The sequence below is a fragment of the Hyaena hyaena genome, unplaced genomic scaffold, assembly GCF_003009895.1.
Source record: "Hyaena hyaena isolate Hyena2069 unplaced genomic scaffold, ASM300989v1 scaffold_203, whole genome shotgun sequence".
NCBI classification, from domain to species: Eukaryota; Metazoa; Chordata; class Mammalia; order Carnivora; family Hyaenidae; genus Hyaena; species Hyaena hyaena.
The window spans coordinates 1,007,430-1,021,500 of NW_024080835.1; the positions used below are offsets into that span (position 1 = coordinate 1,007,430).

At 37.1% G+C, this 14,071-nt stretch overlaps 1 pseudogene; it reads right to left on the reverse strand.

The window, feature by feature from the left end:
- Positions 1-1,284: 1,284 nt before the first annotated feature.
- On the reverse strand, positions 1,285-13,362 carry LOC120238290 (annotated as a pseudogene).
- Positions 13,363-14,071: the final 709 nt, after the last annotated feature.

Consider the following 14,071-nt stretch of genomic DNA (forward strand, 5'->3'; position numbering starts at 1 on the left):
ATACTTACTAAATGACTATTAAGTATTCCTGTTATTTTTTTTTTAGAAATGCCTCAGTTTTCAAGCTAAAATTGGACAGAAATGGTTTAGAAATAACCCCATAAAACTGGAAATTTCACATTATGATTTTTTACTATTAACTAAAACCTATATCCACAACAAATTTCAATATTTGAAAGTCTCAAAGTGCTTTAAAAAGGTAACAGATGTATGAAGATATGGATACTGATATGACATTATATGTACGGATACTAGACATAGAATGGATACTAGATTTCTCTCTGTATACATAGTTTTATTATCCTTTTTTTTTTCTAAGCAGCCTCCACCCCCAAAGTGGGACTCAAACTCCTGACCCCAAGATCAAGAGTCACATGTTCTACAAACTGAGCCACCCAGGCATCCCACATACAATTCCATTTAATGTCTGAAAATGATAGTTGGTAAGCATGCATTTGACAGAATTAGAATAGCAAATCATCATTTGCAAAAAAAGGAACTAATCTTACTTAGTTGAACAAAATATTTAACTTGGGGCATTACATCCTGACTCCATTTGGATAATACTTATCATAATTGCAGTTTCTAAGAGTATGGTTTAATCTATTCTGTTCACATTAACAAATTTAATCTATTTTGTGCAAATTAACAACAAAATAAAAGAAAAATGTTGGGTTACTAGCAAAGCAGATCTAAAGAAAAGAATTTCAGTGAATGCTGTTAAATGCATTACTCCTATAATTCATAACACATTCCTATTAGTTAATATATATCTAATTAGTACCTTTTAGGAATAAATAAATGAACAGAGAATTGGTTAATGAGTGACAGTCAGCAGACTTCACTTCAAGGAAAAATAAATACAGACATAGACTAAACAATACTATTGTTAAATGCTAATGAAAATGATTCTCTTACCAGTCTGAGTACGTGTTTGGCAAAAGATAAAATATATACTCATTCCCAATTCATTTTGTGAACCCCATCAAGATTTTACCAGTCTAGATACTCAATACTTTAATATCTCCATCTTGACACACATACAACTTCTATAACTGGTATGGAGGTCACAGACTTAGAATGTTCTACAGGATTTTGTCTTACAATTTCTCAGTTTACTCTTAGTGAAGAGAAAAAGGCAGATGTGTATTATTATGGCTTCATCATTCTTTTTCTCTTCATATTAGTATGTTTTGTTTTATATTTTCTCTGAAGATATAAAATAAAATCTTTTTCATAATTTCTAAAGTTTCTAGTTCCTCACAGAAATGTTACATTCTTATTTCAGGGTCTTCCTCCAGACATTTCCAAGGTTACTGGCTCACCACAATATGGACATTCACCAAAAATGATGCTAATACTCTGTCTACTAGTCAGTAGTCCTATTAACCACTCAATAAGCATACTTGATGGAAAGGCTTTCCACACTGGGAATTATCACACACATGATTAGGAATGACACTATCAAGTTGATAGGCATAACAAACCTCCAATCTGTAGAAAAATCAAGATTTTTCCAGGATACCATGAACTGGAAAATCTATTTCTTTTTTTTTTTTTTTTTTTTTTTTTACAAATAGTTTATTGTCAAATTAGTTTCTACATAACACTCAGTGCTCATCCCCAAAGTGCCCTCCTCCATGCCCATCCCCCCCTCCCCCCCACATCCATCAGTCCTCAGTTTTTGTCAGCATTCAAGAGTCTCTCATGGTTTGCCTCTCTCCCTTTCCCCCACCATTTCCGCCCTTCTTCTCCCCCTTGGTCCTCCGTCAAGTTCCTCCTAATCCTCCTATACGTGCAAACATATGGTATTTGTCCTTCTCTGCCTGACTTATTTCGCTCAGCATAACACCCTCAAGGTCCATCCATGTTGCTACACATGGCCAGATTTCATTGTTTCTCATTGCCATGTAGTATTCCATGGTATAGATAAACCACATCTTCTTGATCCATTCATCTGTTGATGGACACTTAGGCTCTTTCCATGTTTTAGCTATTGTGGAGAGTGCTGCTATGAACATTGGGGTACATGTGCTCCTATGCCTCAGCATTTCTGTATCCCTTGGGTAAATTCCTAGCAGTGCTATTGCTGGGTCATAAGGGAGTTCTATTGTTAGTTTCCTGAGGAACCTCCACACTGTGGAAAATCTATTTCTAAAATATTTTTCAAATTTTGTAACAGACTATTTTCTGGATCCCACAAATGTATGTTTCCACATAGCTTAATTCCCAGAAATTTTACCATATGGTCAGCTCTAAGAGAGCAGCACTCAGGAAGTGCGGCAGGATGCCTCACATCTACCTCTATATTTATTGAAGCATCATTATTCCTTAATGCAATTCTGCATGCTGTTGTACTCTGTGTAGGCTTTTCTGGCTCAAATACCCAAGTCTTCTCATTGATTTCATCCACAACATCCCAGAATGCCTTTAGTGATTCTAACACTGCCAAAAAACTGACCATAGACACTTACTAAGGAGCTCTGTGGTGTCCAAGAAACATAAAACACCTACTCATCCTCAGTATATGTTCCTTTGCTTGAAGATATAACATTGATCCATTTTAGAATTAAAAATATTTTTTTGCTTCCTTTTCATGAATATTTGAAAAACATGCCACTGAGACATACACAAAGGCACAAGTTAATGAAACTAACCACCAAGCTTACCACGAGTGGTATAAATGCAGACAGCTTGCTTCTAAGCACACGGATATTTCTTAAATTGGTCTTGTCACATCCTGAGTGTACAAGTTAGACAGGGCACAGAACCTTGTCATGGGTTTGTCACCCAGCAGAGATAAGGTGCCAAAATCTCCATTTCCTGCTAACAGTCTTTACTTTGCTTTCAAGGGACTCTTCCACAGAAAAACAATTCTTTTTAGAAGAGTCAGGGGATAAAAGAGACTAAGTCATTGAATGAAAACTGTCATTTCTCCTGTTTCTAATGTCATGTATTATGTATTATGAGCACTGGATGTTGTATGTAAGCAGTGAATCATGGGAATCTACTCCTGAAGCCAAGAGCACACTGTATACACTGTATGTTAGCTAACTTGACAATAAATTATATTTAAAAAATAAAAATAAAATATGTTATAAAATAAAATAAAATAGCTTGTTTTTTTGGTCTTCCTGAGGTTTTACTTCCTGGTAGTTGCACAATAGTAATAAGATCTGTGATGGGGCAAAGGTATAGTTGAAAAGTAAGGAAAGTCTACTGTAAAAGGGAAGACAGGAAAGCAGAGAGAGGCAAAAGTCCTCTAACTCAAACATATCTTAGGCAAACCAATTACAAGAAAGACTTCATATTAAAGCTGAGGCTCTGGACATGAATTCTCTCAGAACTTTTCATGCTGGAGTGAGTACTCCTTGGAAGGTTTTATTTACCTCTAAATGTACTTGCGCCCCAGTTTAAAAACCACTGTTATTTAACATGTGCTAGTGATGATTAAAATATCCCAGCTAATTCATGGTCTGTGGAGTATATAAGGATATCTGACAGATCCGGAAGAGTAGGCCTACTCTAGGAGATCCTTGGCTTACAGGTGTATGATCCTATGGCATTACCTCTAGATCAACAAAGGGACATGAGTTTGTATCGTCTTCTATTGGAAATGGGTGGCTGCAATTCTGGGTGGGGGTATTGCATAATTCAGAGAGATAGGAGAGCTTCAGATGTATGAGATGGGTTAATGGGTATAGTGGAGAAGACAGTTTTCAAAGTACTGTTCAGTTTACAATACTTTATGTTTCTTTGGAAACTTCCCTTGATACATAAGGTTGAGCAGTCATCAATCATATCTATAATTCACAAATGTGTTCCCCCAAGAATAGATAATTTATTCTGGGATTGATACCCAGCCTAAACTGATCCAATCAAATCTTCTAAGGAATTTGAAATTTTGGACTAAAAGTCACCCAGAACATGAATTGTTATTAGACCTAAGTCACTTAATGGCAGAATTCTTTTAAAAAGATCTATTTCTTGAAGCTTTCTGGTTTCTGACGTTTCAGAGGTGTAGGTTTTCAGTAGTTCCTTATATTTCATGCAATAATACAACATTCCTTATAGTATCTTTTTCAAAATTTAGTAGTGCTACATAAATAAGTAGATCAATGAAACAGAATGGAATCCAGAAATAGATACCAATATGTATGAGAATTTAAAGTACTATAAAGTACTATAAAGTACTATAAAGGTAGCATTTTAGGAATTAGTAGAGAAATTTACCAAAATAAATTTAAGATAGAACAAATACCTCAATGAAAAATTTTAATAAATTACGTAAGGAAGATTTTTCTGGTTTGTTTTCTTCCAAGATTTCATTCAAGGTATGATTTGGGAGGCTGCCTTTTGAGGGGTTATACAGATTTTGCATCTGAATTCATGCCAGTTACAGATTTGGGGTCTTGGATAATTGATTGAAATTCATAAGCTATTGCTTTGTAGAGATTTAGAAATTTGTTGGCAATGTGGTTCCCCAGAATTCAGTATATTCATGGTCTATTGTGAGAACCATAACCAGACTTTACCCAGATATATATTTTTACGTGTGTGGTTATCATTTACTTACTATCCTCTTTATTCTCCACTCCCCCTCTCCACATAGCTAGCTCCAGACCATTTGGAAGATAAAACTTCTAAAATCTATTCTTTGCTAGTGAGTTTGCTCCTATTTTCTAGTTACAGATTCTTAGGAGAACACAGTAAGGTGTTCTGCTTTTATTACAGTCACCAAATATTTAAAACAACTTTAGTCTGGGGCATAGAAGCAGCTTGCCTTTTCAAGCTTCAAAATAGAGTGGTCATAACTTGGATTGCAGGCCACAATAGAAAGGACCTTTCCAGACTGAGTCACAATAAGGTTTGGTTACTGTTACTAATTTGGCGGGGACAAACTACTTTATAAGTGGCATTGTGGTTTTTTTTCCAGGCACAAAATACCTGTTTGTCTGTCTTTTTGTGATGCTAGCAGGCACTGATGCTCAATGTTTAGATTTAATAATTCATTAGGGGCTGTCAAGAAAAATGTTCATATTCAAATTCTATTCTTTTTTCTTCAGCCACCTGATGGACTCCCATAAAGAGAAAATGCACATCACCTACTATTTGATTAACTAGTGTTACAGTTTATACAGGAAAGGCAGGATGAATGCTTGATTGTTTTCTCTTATTTACCAATTTTCAAAATAAAGAGTTGGTTTCCCAGCATCCTTCAGTAATGACCAATTAATTTTTTGGATCAGGATGAAATCATGAATTTAAATACATTTGATGTGTTTTGTTCTTATTGGTCTTAGTGATACGCAAGTTATCCCATCTCTAGTCAGTAAGAGCCAGTAACAATACCACCAATGTGATGACTAGAAAGAGTTACAAAGTTGCATATGCTCTCCATATTCTCACCCACTTCTTTTTACAATTGCACTGTATCTCCATTGTCAGACCATTCAGCCATTACATACCATATTCTCTTCCTTATAGCTCTCATTTAGTTTTAGTTCTACACAGAAGTTATATGTTCATCATGTCATTTTATCAATGTCACTTGAAATATTTTGCTTATTTTAATCCCCTTCTCCAGTAATTTCTTTTTTTTTCCTTAAATTTTTTTAACGTTTTTTATTTATTTCTAGGAGAGAGAGAGAGACAGCGTGAGCAGGGGAGGGTCAGAGAGAGAGGGAGTCACAGACTGAAACAGGCTCCAGGCTCTGAGCGGGCAGTCAGCACAGAGCCTGACGCGGGGCCCGAACCCACGAACCGCGAGATCATGACCTAAGCGAAAGTCGGATGCTCAACCGACTAAGCCACCCAGGCGCCCCCCTTCTCCAGTAATTTCATAGAGAATACTATTCCCTGAGTTCTTACGTTGGTGACAGCTTGTATGGATATAAAATTCTTTTTTTTTTTTAAATTTTTAATGTTTTATTTATTTTTGAGAGAGAGAGAAGCGTAAGCAGGGGAGGGTCAGAGAGAGAGGGAGATACAGAATCTCAAACAGGCTCCAGGCTCTGAGCTAGCTGTCAGCACAGAGCCCAACCCGGGGCCCATACCCACGAACCGTGAAATCATGACCTGAGCCGAAGTCAGACACTTAACCGAATGAGCCACCCAGGCACCCCTATAAAATTCTTGCCTCATATTTTCCTGCTTTGAATATCTTAAACACATTACTTACTTTTTTAAACAATAAAGTGTTGGTGTTGAAAACTGTAAAGACAGTATTACTTTCTTCCCTGTATAAATGATGGGCTATTTCTCTAAGTGCCTAAAGGATTTTTTATTTCTATCCCTCTAAAGTCCAATAATTTCACTAGACTATATCTCAGTGATGGTCATTGTGGGTCACCTTTATCAGATAAACTGAGTGCCCTCTCAATATTTCATTTTAATTCTCATTTCACTTTCTCAAATTACAGATTTCAGGTTTTCATTCTTTGTCAGGATTTTCTTCAGATATTACTAATTACGTTGACCTCCTCTGCCTGTCTTATTGTTTCTATTTTTTTAAGTTTATGTATTTTATTGAGAGAGTGTGTGTGTGCTGCCATGCATAAGTGGGGAAGGGGCAGAGAGAGAGGGACAGAGAGAATCCCAGGCAGGCTCCGCACTGTCAGCCCAGAGCCTAAAGGAGGGCTCAATCCCATGAACCCATGAGATCAGGACCTGATCTGAATACAAGAGTCAGAAGCTTAACTGACAGAGCCACCCAGGTGCCCTGTTTTTTGACTCCGTTTCATCTCTTTCTTTGTGATTTCTAAAAATTTCCCTTCTTTTCATCTTCCATTGAGGCATTATTTTGTATTCTTTTTCTACTTTTGATTTTGTTTCAGTTCTTTGTTTCTATTTTAACGTATGAAAGTGATAAAAGTGGTATTTTATTGATAGACATTTGTTTTATAAACTCAAATTTATGATACTTACCTAGTATAAAGTCAATAAAAACAAAGGTGAATATAAAATTAGCGAACTTAAAAGTTTTAAACAGGGAGCTATGGAAAACAGCAGCAGTCTATCAACCTTATCATCCAGCTTATTTCTGTATCTTGTTTTAGTTACAAAATATCAAATGGTTAACAAAGATTGGTTTAAAAAAGCACCATTTGCAACAGTTCTCAGTTTGCTTTACAATCTCAAGATGTTCTTTAATTAAATAGAGGATATTTTTTAATTATAATTTTTAAAGTTTACTTATTTTGAGAGAGACAGAGACAGTGTGAGCAGGGGAGGGACAGAGAGAGAAGGGGAGAGAGAGAGAATCCCAAGCAGGCTCTGTGCTGACAGCAGGGCTTGAACTCATGAAACCCAGGAGATCATGACCTGAGCCAAAACCAAGAGTCAGACACTTAATCGACTGAGCCACCCAGGTGCCCCAAATAGAGGATATTCAATAGAGGATACAGAAAAAGCTGTATAATAAGGTCTATACAAAAATGCATTAATTTGATAGTAAATAACAATACATCTTGGTAATCTCTAGTTTTTTTATATTTGGCATTGTGTATATATTGTTTTTCAGAACATATTTTTTAAAGCTTAGATTAAAATTTAACTGAAGTATAATTGATATCCAATGTTGTATTAGCTTCAGGTGTACAACATAGTTATTAGATAATTCTATATATTATATAATGCTTACCACAATAACTGTAATTAACCATTTGTCACCACAATATTATTGACTATAATAATATATTTGACTATATTTTTGACTACACTCCCTATGTTACACTTTTCATTCCTTGTTTATTTTATAACTGGAGTTTGTACCTCTTAACATGCTTCACTTATTTTGCCCTCTCTCTCCCCCCTATAGCTACTACCAATTTGTCCTCTGTATTCGAGTCTGTTTCTGTTTTGGTTTTTTGTTTATTTGTTTTTGTTTGTTTGTTTGTTTTACATTCCACATGTAAGTGAAATCATGTGGTATTTGTCTTTCTCTGCCTGACTTATTTACTCAGCATATGTGCTAGGCCCTTCTATGTGGTTGCAAATGGCAAGATTTCATTCTTTTTTTTATGGCTGAGTAATATTCCATTGTATACATATATCACATCTTTATGCATTCATCCATTGATGGACACTTACGTTGTTTCCAAATCTTCTGTATCTGACTATTGTTTATAATGTGTCAATAAATGTATGCACGCACACACTTTTTTGAACTAGGGTTTTGGTATTTTTGGGTAAATACCCAGCAGTGGAATAACTGGGTTATGTGGTATTTCTCGTTTTAATATTTTTGAGAAAAATCCATACTCTTTTCCACAGTGGCTGCACCAATTTACATTCCCACTAACAGTGTGCACAAGGGTTCCTTTTTCTCTACATCCTTACCAATACTTGTTAGTTCTTGTCTTTTTGATATTAGTCATCTGACTTGTGTGAGGTAATATCTCATTGTGGTTTGATTTGCATTTCCATGATGATTAGTGATGTTGAGCATTTTTTATGTGTCTGTTCACCATCTGTATGCTTTCTTTGGATAAATGTCTATTCAGGCCTTCTGCCCATTTATATATATATATGTGTGTATATATATATATATATATTTTAATTTTATTTATTTCTAGGAGAGAGAGAGAGACAGCATGAGCAGGGGAGGGTCAGAGAGAGAGGGAGATACAGACTCTGAAACAGGCTCCAGGCTCTGAGCTGGCAGTCAGCACAGAGCCTGATGCGGGGCTCGAACCCACGAACTGCAAGATCATGACCTAAGTGAAAGTCGGACACTTAACCGACTAAGCCACCCAGGCACCCCCCTCTGCCCATTTTTAAACCAGATTTTTTAAATGTTAAGTCTTATGAGTTTTTTGTACAGTTTGGATATTAACCCCTTATTGGATATATCCAATATTGCATATTTGCAAATATACTCTCCCATTCGGTAGGCTGTCTTTTCATTTTGTTCATTTCTTAATAATTTTATTTTAATTCTTTTCTGAGATGTATCGCCTCAAATAAAACTTATTTGTTCTTTCATTTGTTATATTATTTCTTTGTGTTCTAACTTGATTTGAGGTATTATAGTTTTTAATCTGGTTTACAAGAATGTCTTCTGGGCTAGTTTTCTCATCTATAGAGATGTTATTCTCCATTCCCTGAACTTTTGTAGAATTTTATCTCCATCTTTTCTGTTTCTTAATTTGTATGTCAAAGTAGTTTTCCTAAACTTTTAAAAAACAATGTTGCTTTGGATAACTTTTTAGCATTTAACTTTCTATCTAAACCTTGATGATAACTTTATATTAGAACATTATAACACTAGTATTCACTTGTTTCAATGTTTTTTCTAATGAAAAATTGGCAAGAAAATGGCAGGCTTACGTTTTGAAACTTGATTGCTCCTTCTTACCTTCATCCCACTATTAAACTGGATGTTCTTTTACTTTGAACTTTCCTGTCTGTGTCTTGCTAAATTTGGATTCTATCCCCAGATGTTTCTTTCTCCTCTTTGAGAGTTTAGTCACTGAAGGGAGCTTTACTTAGAGAACCTATATGGACCATATCATCCTAGCCTTTTCAAACTTTCTTGCAACCCTTTGCACTCCCCTCAGACAGAGACATATGACATTGATTCTGTCAAGGAAATAAGAAAGATTAAGATGCTAAACATGTAAATCTACGATTAAAAAAAGGAATAAAGGGGCGCTTGGGTGGTTCAGTCGGTTGAGTGTCTGACTTCAGCTCAGGCCATGATCTCACAGTTTGTGAGTTCCAGACTTGCATCTTGCTCTATGCTGACAGCTTCAGATCCTCTGTCCCCCTCGCTCTCTCTGCCCCTCCACTGCTCTCTCTCTTTCTCAAAAATAAACATTTTTTTAAAGGAAGAAAAGTTCTCTGAGGAAAGTCCTTTTGTGGCTATTACAACAGCTGTCTAACAAAAACAATTAAGAAATTAAAGAAATTCCCCAAAGTTTCATGTGGAAACACCATACTGGTTAACACTTCTATATGTAATAAAAACTACTTCTAGCTGAAATTTTATAAAGATGATTTATCATAAAAACGCAGAGCTGATTCAAATGGCCCAAGAGTAGGAAGCAGCCAAGCCAGGAAGTCTTCCTCCAGCCCCACCCCACCCCCTAGCTTTGGCCTCTGCTTCAATCTCTGCATCTCCCTTTTTCTAACTACACACTGATTTAGCTTACTTCCTGGTTCACAAGGTGGAAAGTATCTGTTGATACCTGAGTTTCCATCTCCTTTGTTCCCCAAACTAGGCAAAATAAGCCTAGAATTTCTAGTCTACATTCCAAATGCCCTCAGAGAGACTCTGATTGGCCCAGCTTTGAGATTTAAGACCATGGCCAGGGGGCGCCTGGGTGGCTTAGTCGGTTAAGCGTCCGACTTTCGCTTAGGTCATGATCTCGCGGTTCGTGGGTTCGAGCCCCGCGTCGGGCTCTGTGCTGACTGCCAGCTCAGAGCCTGGAGCCTGTTTCGGTCTGTGACTCCCTCTCTCTCTGACCCTCCCCGGCTCACGCTGTCTCTCTCTCCTAGAAATAAATAAAATATTAAAAAAAAAAAAAAAAAAGACTATGGCCAAGAGAGTGGGGGCGGGGGGCGGGGGGCGGGGCGGGAGGGGCAGTTGTTAGAACAGAAGTGTCTCCACTGTAATTAAATGGATTACATGGATTAAGCCTGTAATCAAATGGATTACATGGATTGTATGGATTGAGCCTGAGGGTAAGATAGAAGAGGGGCAGGACAAGTGAAAAGAAGAGTCAGTTCTTGGAAGATAGGGAGTCAAACAGACAAAACAGGTATGAAATCCATATTTCTATTTTCATGAACATTAGACATGTATATTTTACACACAACATTCACCTATGAAAAGTCGGGATGAAGAAAAACTGGTTCGAAAACCAGAAGAATGAATAAGAACTAGGAGATCTTTTTTCCTCCGTCTTCAACATTACTTTCTGAAACAAAATCAAGACTATGAGACACACAGGGGTGCTTGGGTGGCTCAGCTGGTGAAGCATCACGCTTCGGCTCAGGTCATGATCTTGCAGTTTGTGAGTTCAAGCTCCACATCAGACTCTCTATTGTCAGCATGGAGCCCACTCGAATCCTCTGTCCCCTTCTCTCTCTCTCAAAAATAAATGTTAAAAAAAAAATGACTGTGAGACACATAGTTTCTCCCTGGGAGGTTATAAGCAATAAAAACAACATAAAACAGAAACCCAAACTGAATTCTGAATTTTAAAAAGGATATGCTTGCTAAGCACTGTTTTGCTACCTTTTTAAGAACTAAACTTAGATTCTCCAGGAAACTGAAGAGGTGATAGTACTATGAGCCTCAGAACTATTTTGTTTAAATGAATATGGAGAAGTTAGCTACTTAACTTAATGTAAGCAAAATAGACCAAGTAAAATACATATTGTGGAAGTAAATACTTTACAAACTTGGTTATGGGCTCCACTTGAGAAAGATCAGCTATTTGAAATAATTTTGGTTAGTGAATAGTGATAAAGTTTGAATCCTCAAAAGAATACAAGTTTCAGCTCCTAAGATATATATGCTGTCAGTTGTCACTGAATTTTTTATTTATTGTTCTACTACTTTTTCATTTTTAAGATGAACAGAACAATAAATCCACTTAGCCTTTGGAAAGCAAATAATTGGAAGATAAATATCTCAATTCTTCTGTCATACTCTTGATAAAGTCTTCTTGGGAAAGACGAATATTTCTCATAAATATCTATGGTACATAATTTTTTAAAACAAATTTGAAGCTTAAAATACATACATGAATTAACATTGTATAAAAATATGGTTACACAGTTAGACCTGAGGTGGGCTTCCATCAAAGGAGAATCTCTCCAGAGAATGAATTGTGTTTTCTTATATTTGGGGAGGGAAGCTGGCATTTGCCTCACCGTTTTCAAACACACTGTATTGCTGCAAATGTACCATGATGGTAAGGTATACTGATAATGGGGAAGGCTATGCACCTGCAGGGGCAGGGAGTCTGTGGGAAGTCTCTGTACTTTCCTTTCAATTTTGCTGCTAACCTAAAATTGCTCTAAAAAATAAAGTCTTAAAAAAGTCTTCATTATCTTTAAAATATAATTTGAGTTTTCTCTCTTAGATTTGTAGGTGTCAATATCTAGTGTCCCTGAATGGTTGACTAAATTGTGAAGAGGGGCAGCAGCCATATCTGCTGCCTGGTTAATCACAGTCATAAGACACTAGCAATTGTTAAATGCATCTCAGGTTAAGAGACGTTAAAATGCTGAAGTAAAAAAAAAATGCAGCTTAGAAGCAACGTAATTATTTCAGATGCCTCCCTGATGAGAGAAATCATTTGAGCTCAAGGAACTGAACCATGCAGAAATCTGAGAGAACAGCATTCTAGGTAAAGGGAACAGCAAGCACAATGTCCAGGGGTAGGATGAACTTGGATGTATTTAACAGAAGGAAAGAAGGCCAGCATGACAGGGATAAAATGAGCCATTAACAAAGAGTAGTGAGTTCAGTGTCAAGGCTGAAACAAAGTCCTGAGTCCAGTATTGAGTCTGGTTTCAAATAGGATAAAATGAGATGCTGGTCCAAGGGTGAAGACCACGTATTGGATTTGTGTCTACATGCAATTATTATTTTATATGTTCTACATCTAAATATTGCTGAGGCAGCCACTTAACCAAAAACCTTTACTGAAGCCAAATGTCACTAGATTTTGTTAAGATTATTAAATAATTAGGCTCTACAAAAGTCTCAGGGAGGCCCAAGCACCTTGAGACTGTGAGACCACTCACCCCTTGGATCTGGACTTGGCAAGATGAATATTACTTAGAATCATCATTGTGGTACTTCATCCTAATTCTTTGCACATATTTTTACTGAGTGGAAGTCAGAACTTGAGACCCCCTTGACTTGAGGTCTTCAACAAATGGCCCTGACTACTCGGTCTGCCACATGAGTTTTGAAAATAGTTCATAGGCAACTGAGAGGATAAGGTAGTACTACAATCTAGCCCAAATTCCACTAACTCAGCTCTGAGTCCGGGGGCTGGGCTGTGTCCACCAAAGAGGGCTTTTTTGTTTTGTTTTGTTTTTTCTTCTAATTTGCACAAAGTCCCCATATAGGCTAGCTTTGGGCCACCTCAACTTCCCCCTCACCTTTCTAGATTTTCTATTATGATTATTTGTATAACACTTTCTAATTTTCACAGGGCTTTAATCTTATTCTCTTGTCACACAAGGCAATCTTCTTACCCTGGTTTTATAGAGAAGTGAACAAAGGATCAGCAAGACCATCTGGTTGGTCCAAGGTTTTCCCCTGAAGAGTGGCAGAATTGACTGTAAGTCACAGGTCTTCAGCTGGGGTCTCACTGTATGCCCTGCTGCCTCAAGCATGATGTTAGCGGAAGGACCATAGCACTGGCTGAACTGATGCTCCTGGCATAGAAAGCTCCAGGGACCTTTCTAATCATGGAAAGTGCTTCTCCATCCTTTTACTTTCCACACTCATTTTTCTGCTGGGCCAGCATTTCTCTCTCTTCTTCTTCTTGTCTTTGAAAATAGAACAGCTGCTATGACCACTAAAAGTGGTGATTTTATTTCAAAAGACAATGACCAATTTTTTCATTTCTTATGAATTTTATATTCTTCTCACAAGTTGTTCATGGTACAGAAGGGAAATGTGTTAAGAAGAGCAGCATAAGGACGACTTAATAGATTCAGATGTGCTTCTTTAAATAAGTTGTCCTGGTGTCTAGAATTGTGGTACCATCACGGAGCACATCAGGCCACAGCGTCTTCCCAGAGGGTTTCAGTCTCTTCAGGCAACCTCCTGCCCAGATCATGCTCATCTTTCCATGCCAGGCCTCCTTCTAGTTGAGATCTCAAGAGCCAAGGCTCAAATTCTTTCCAACCCATCCTAGAATCACTTCCCACATCAGAGTTTGAGGGAATATCCGTAACCATCTTCCCATAGGCTGTGACCTCTCCCGTTTCCAGAAGGCAGGAACTCTCTCACTTTCTTCTCTTCCACATTTTTTGTTAATTCCAGAAGTCGGAATAATATTAAAGCAGTTGCTTCTGATGCATATGGAGATGGAAACAG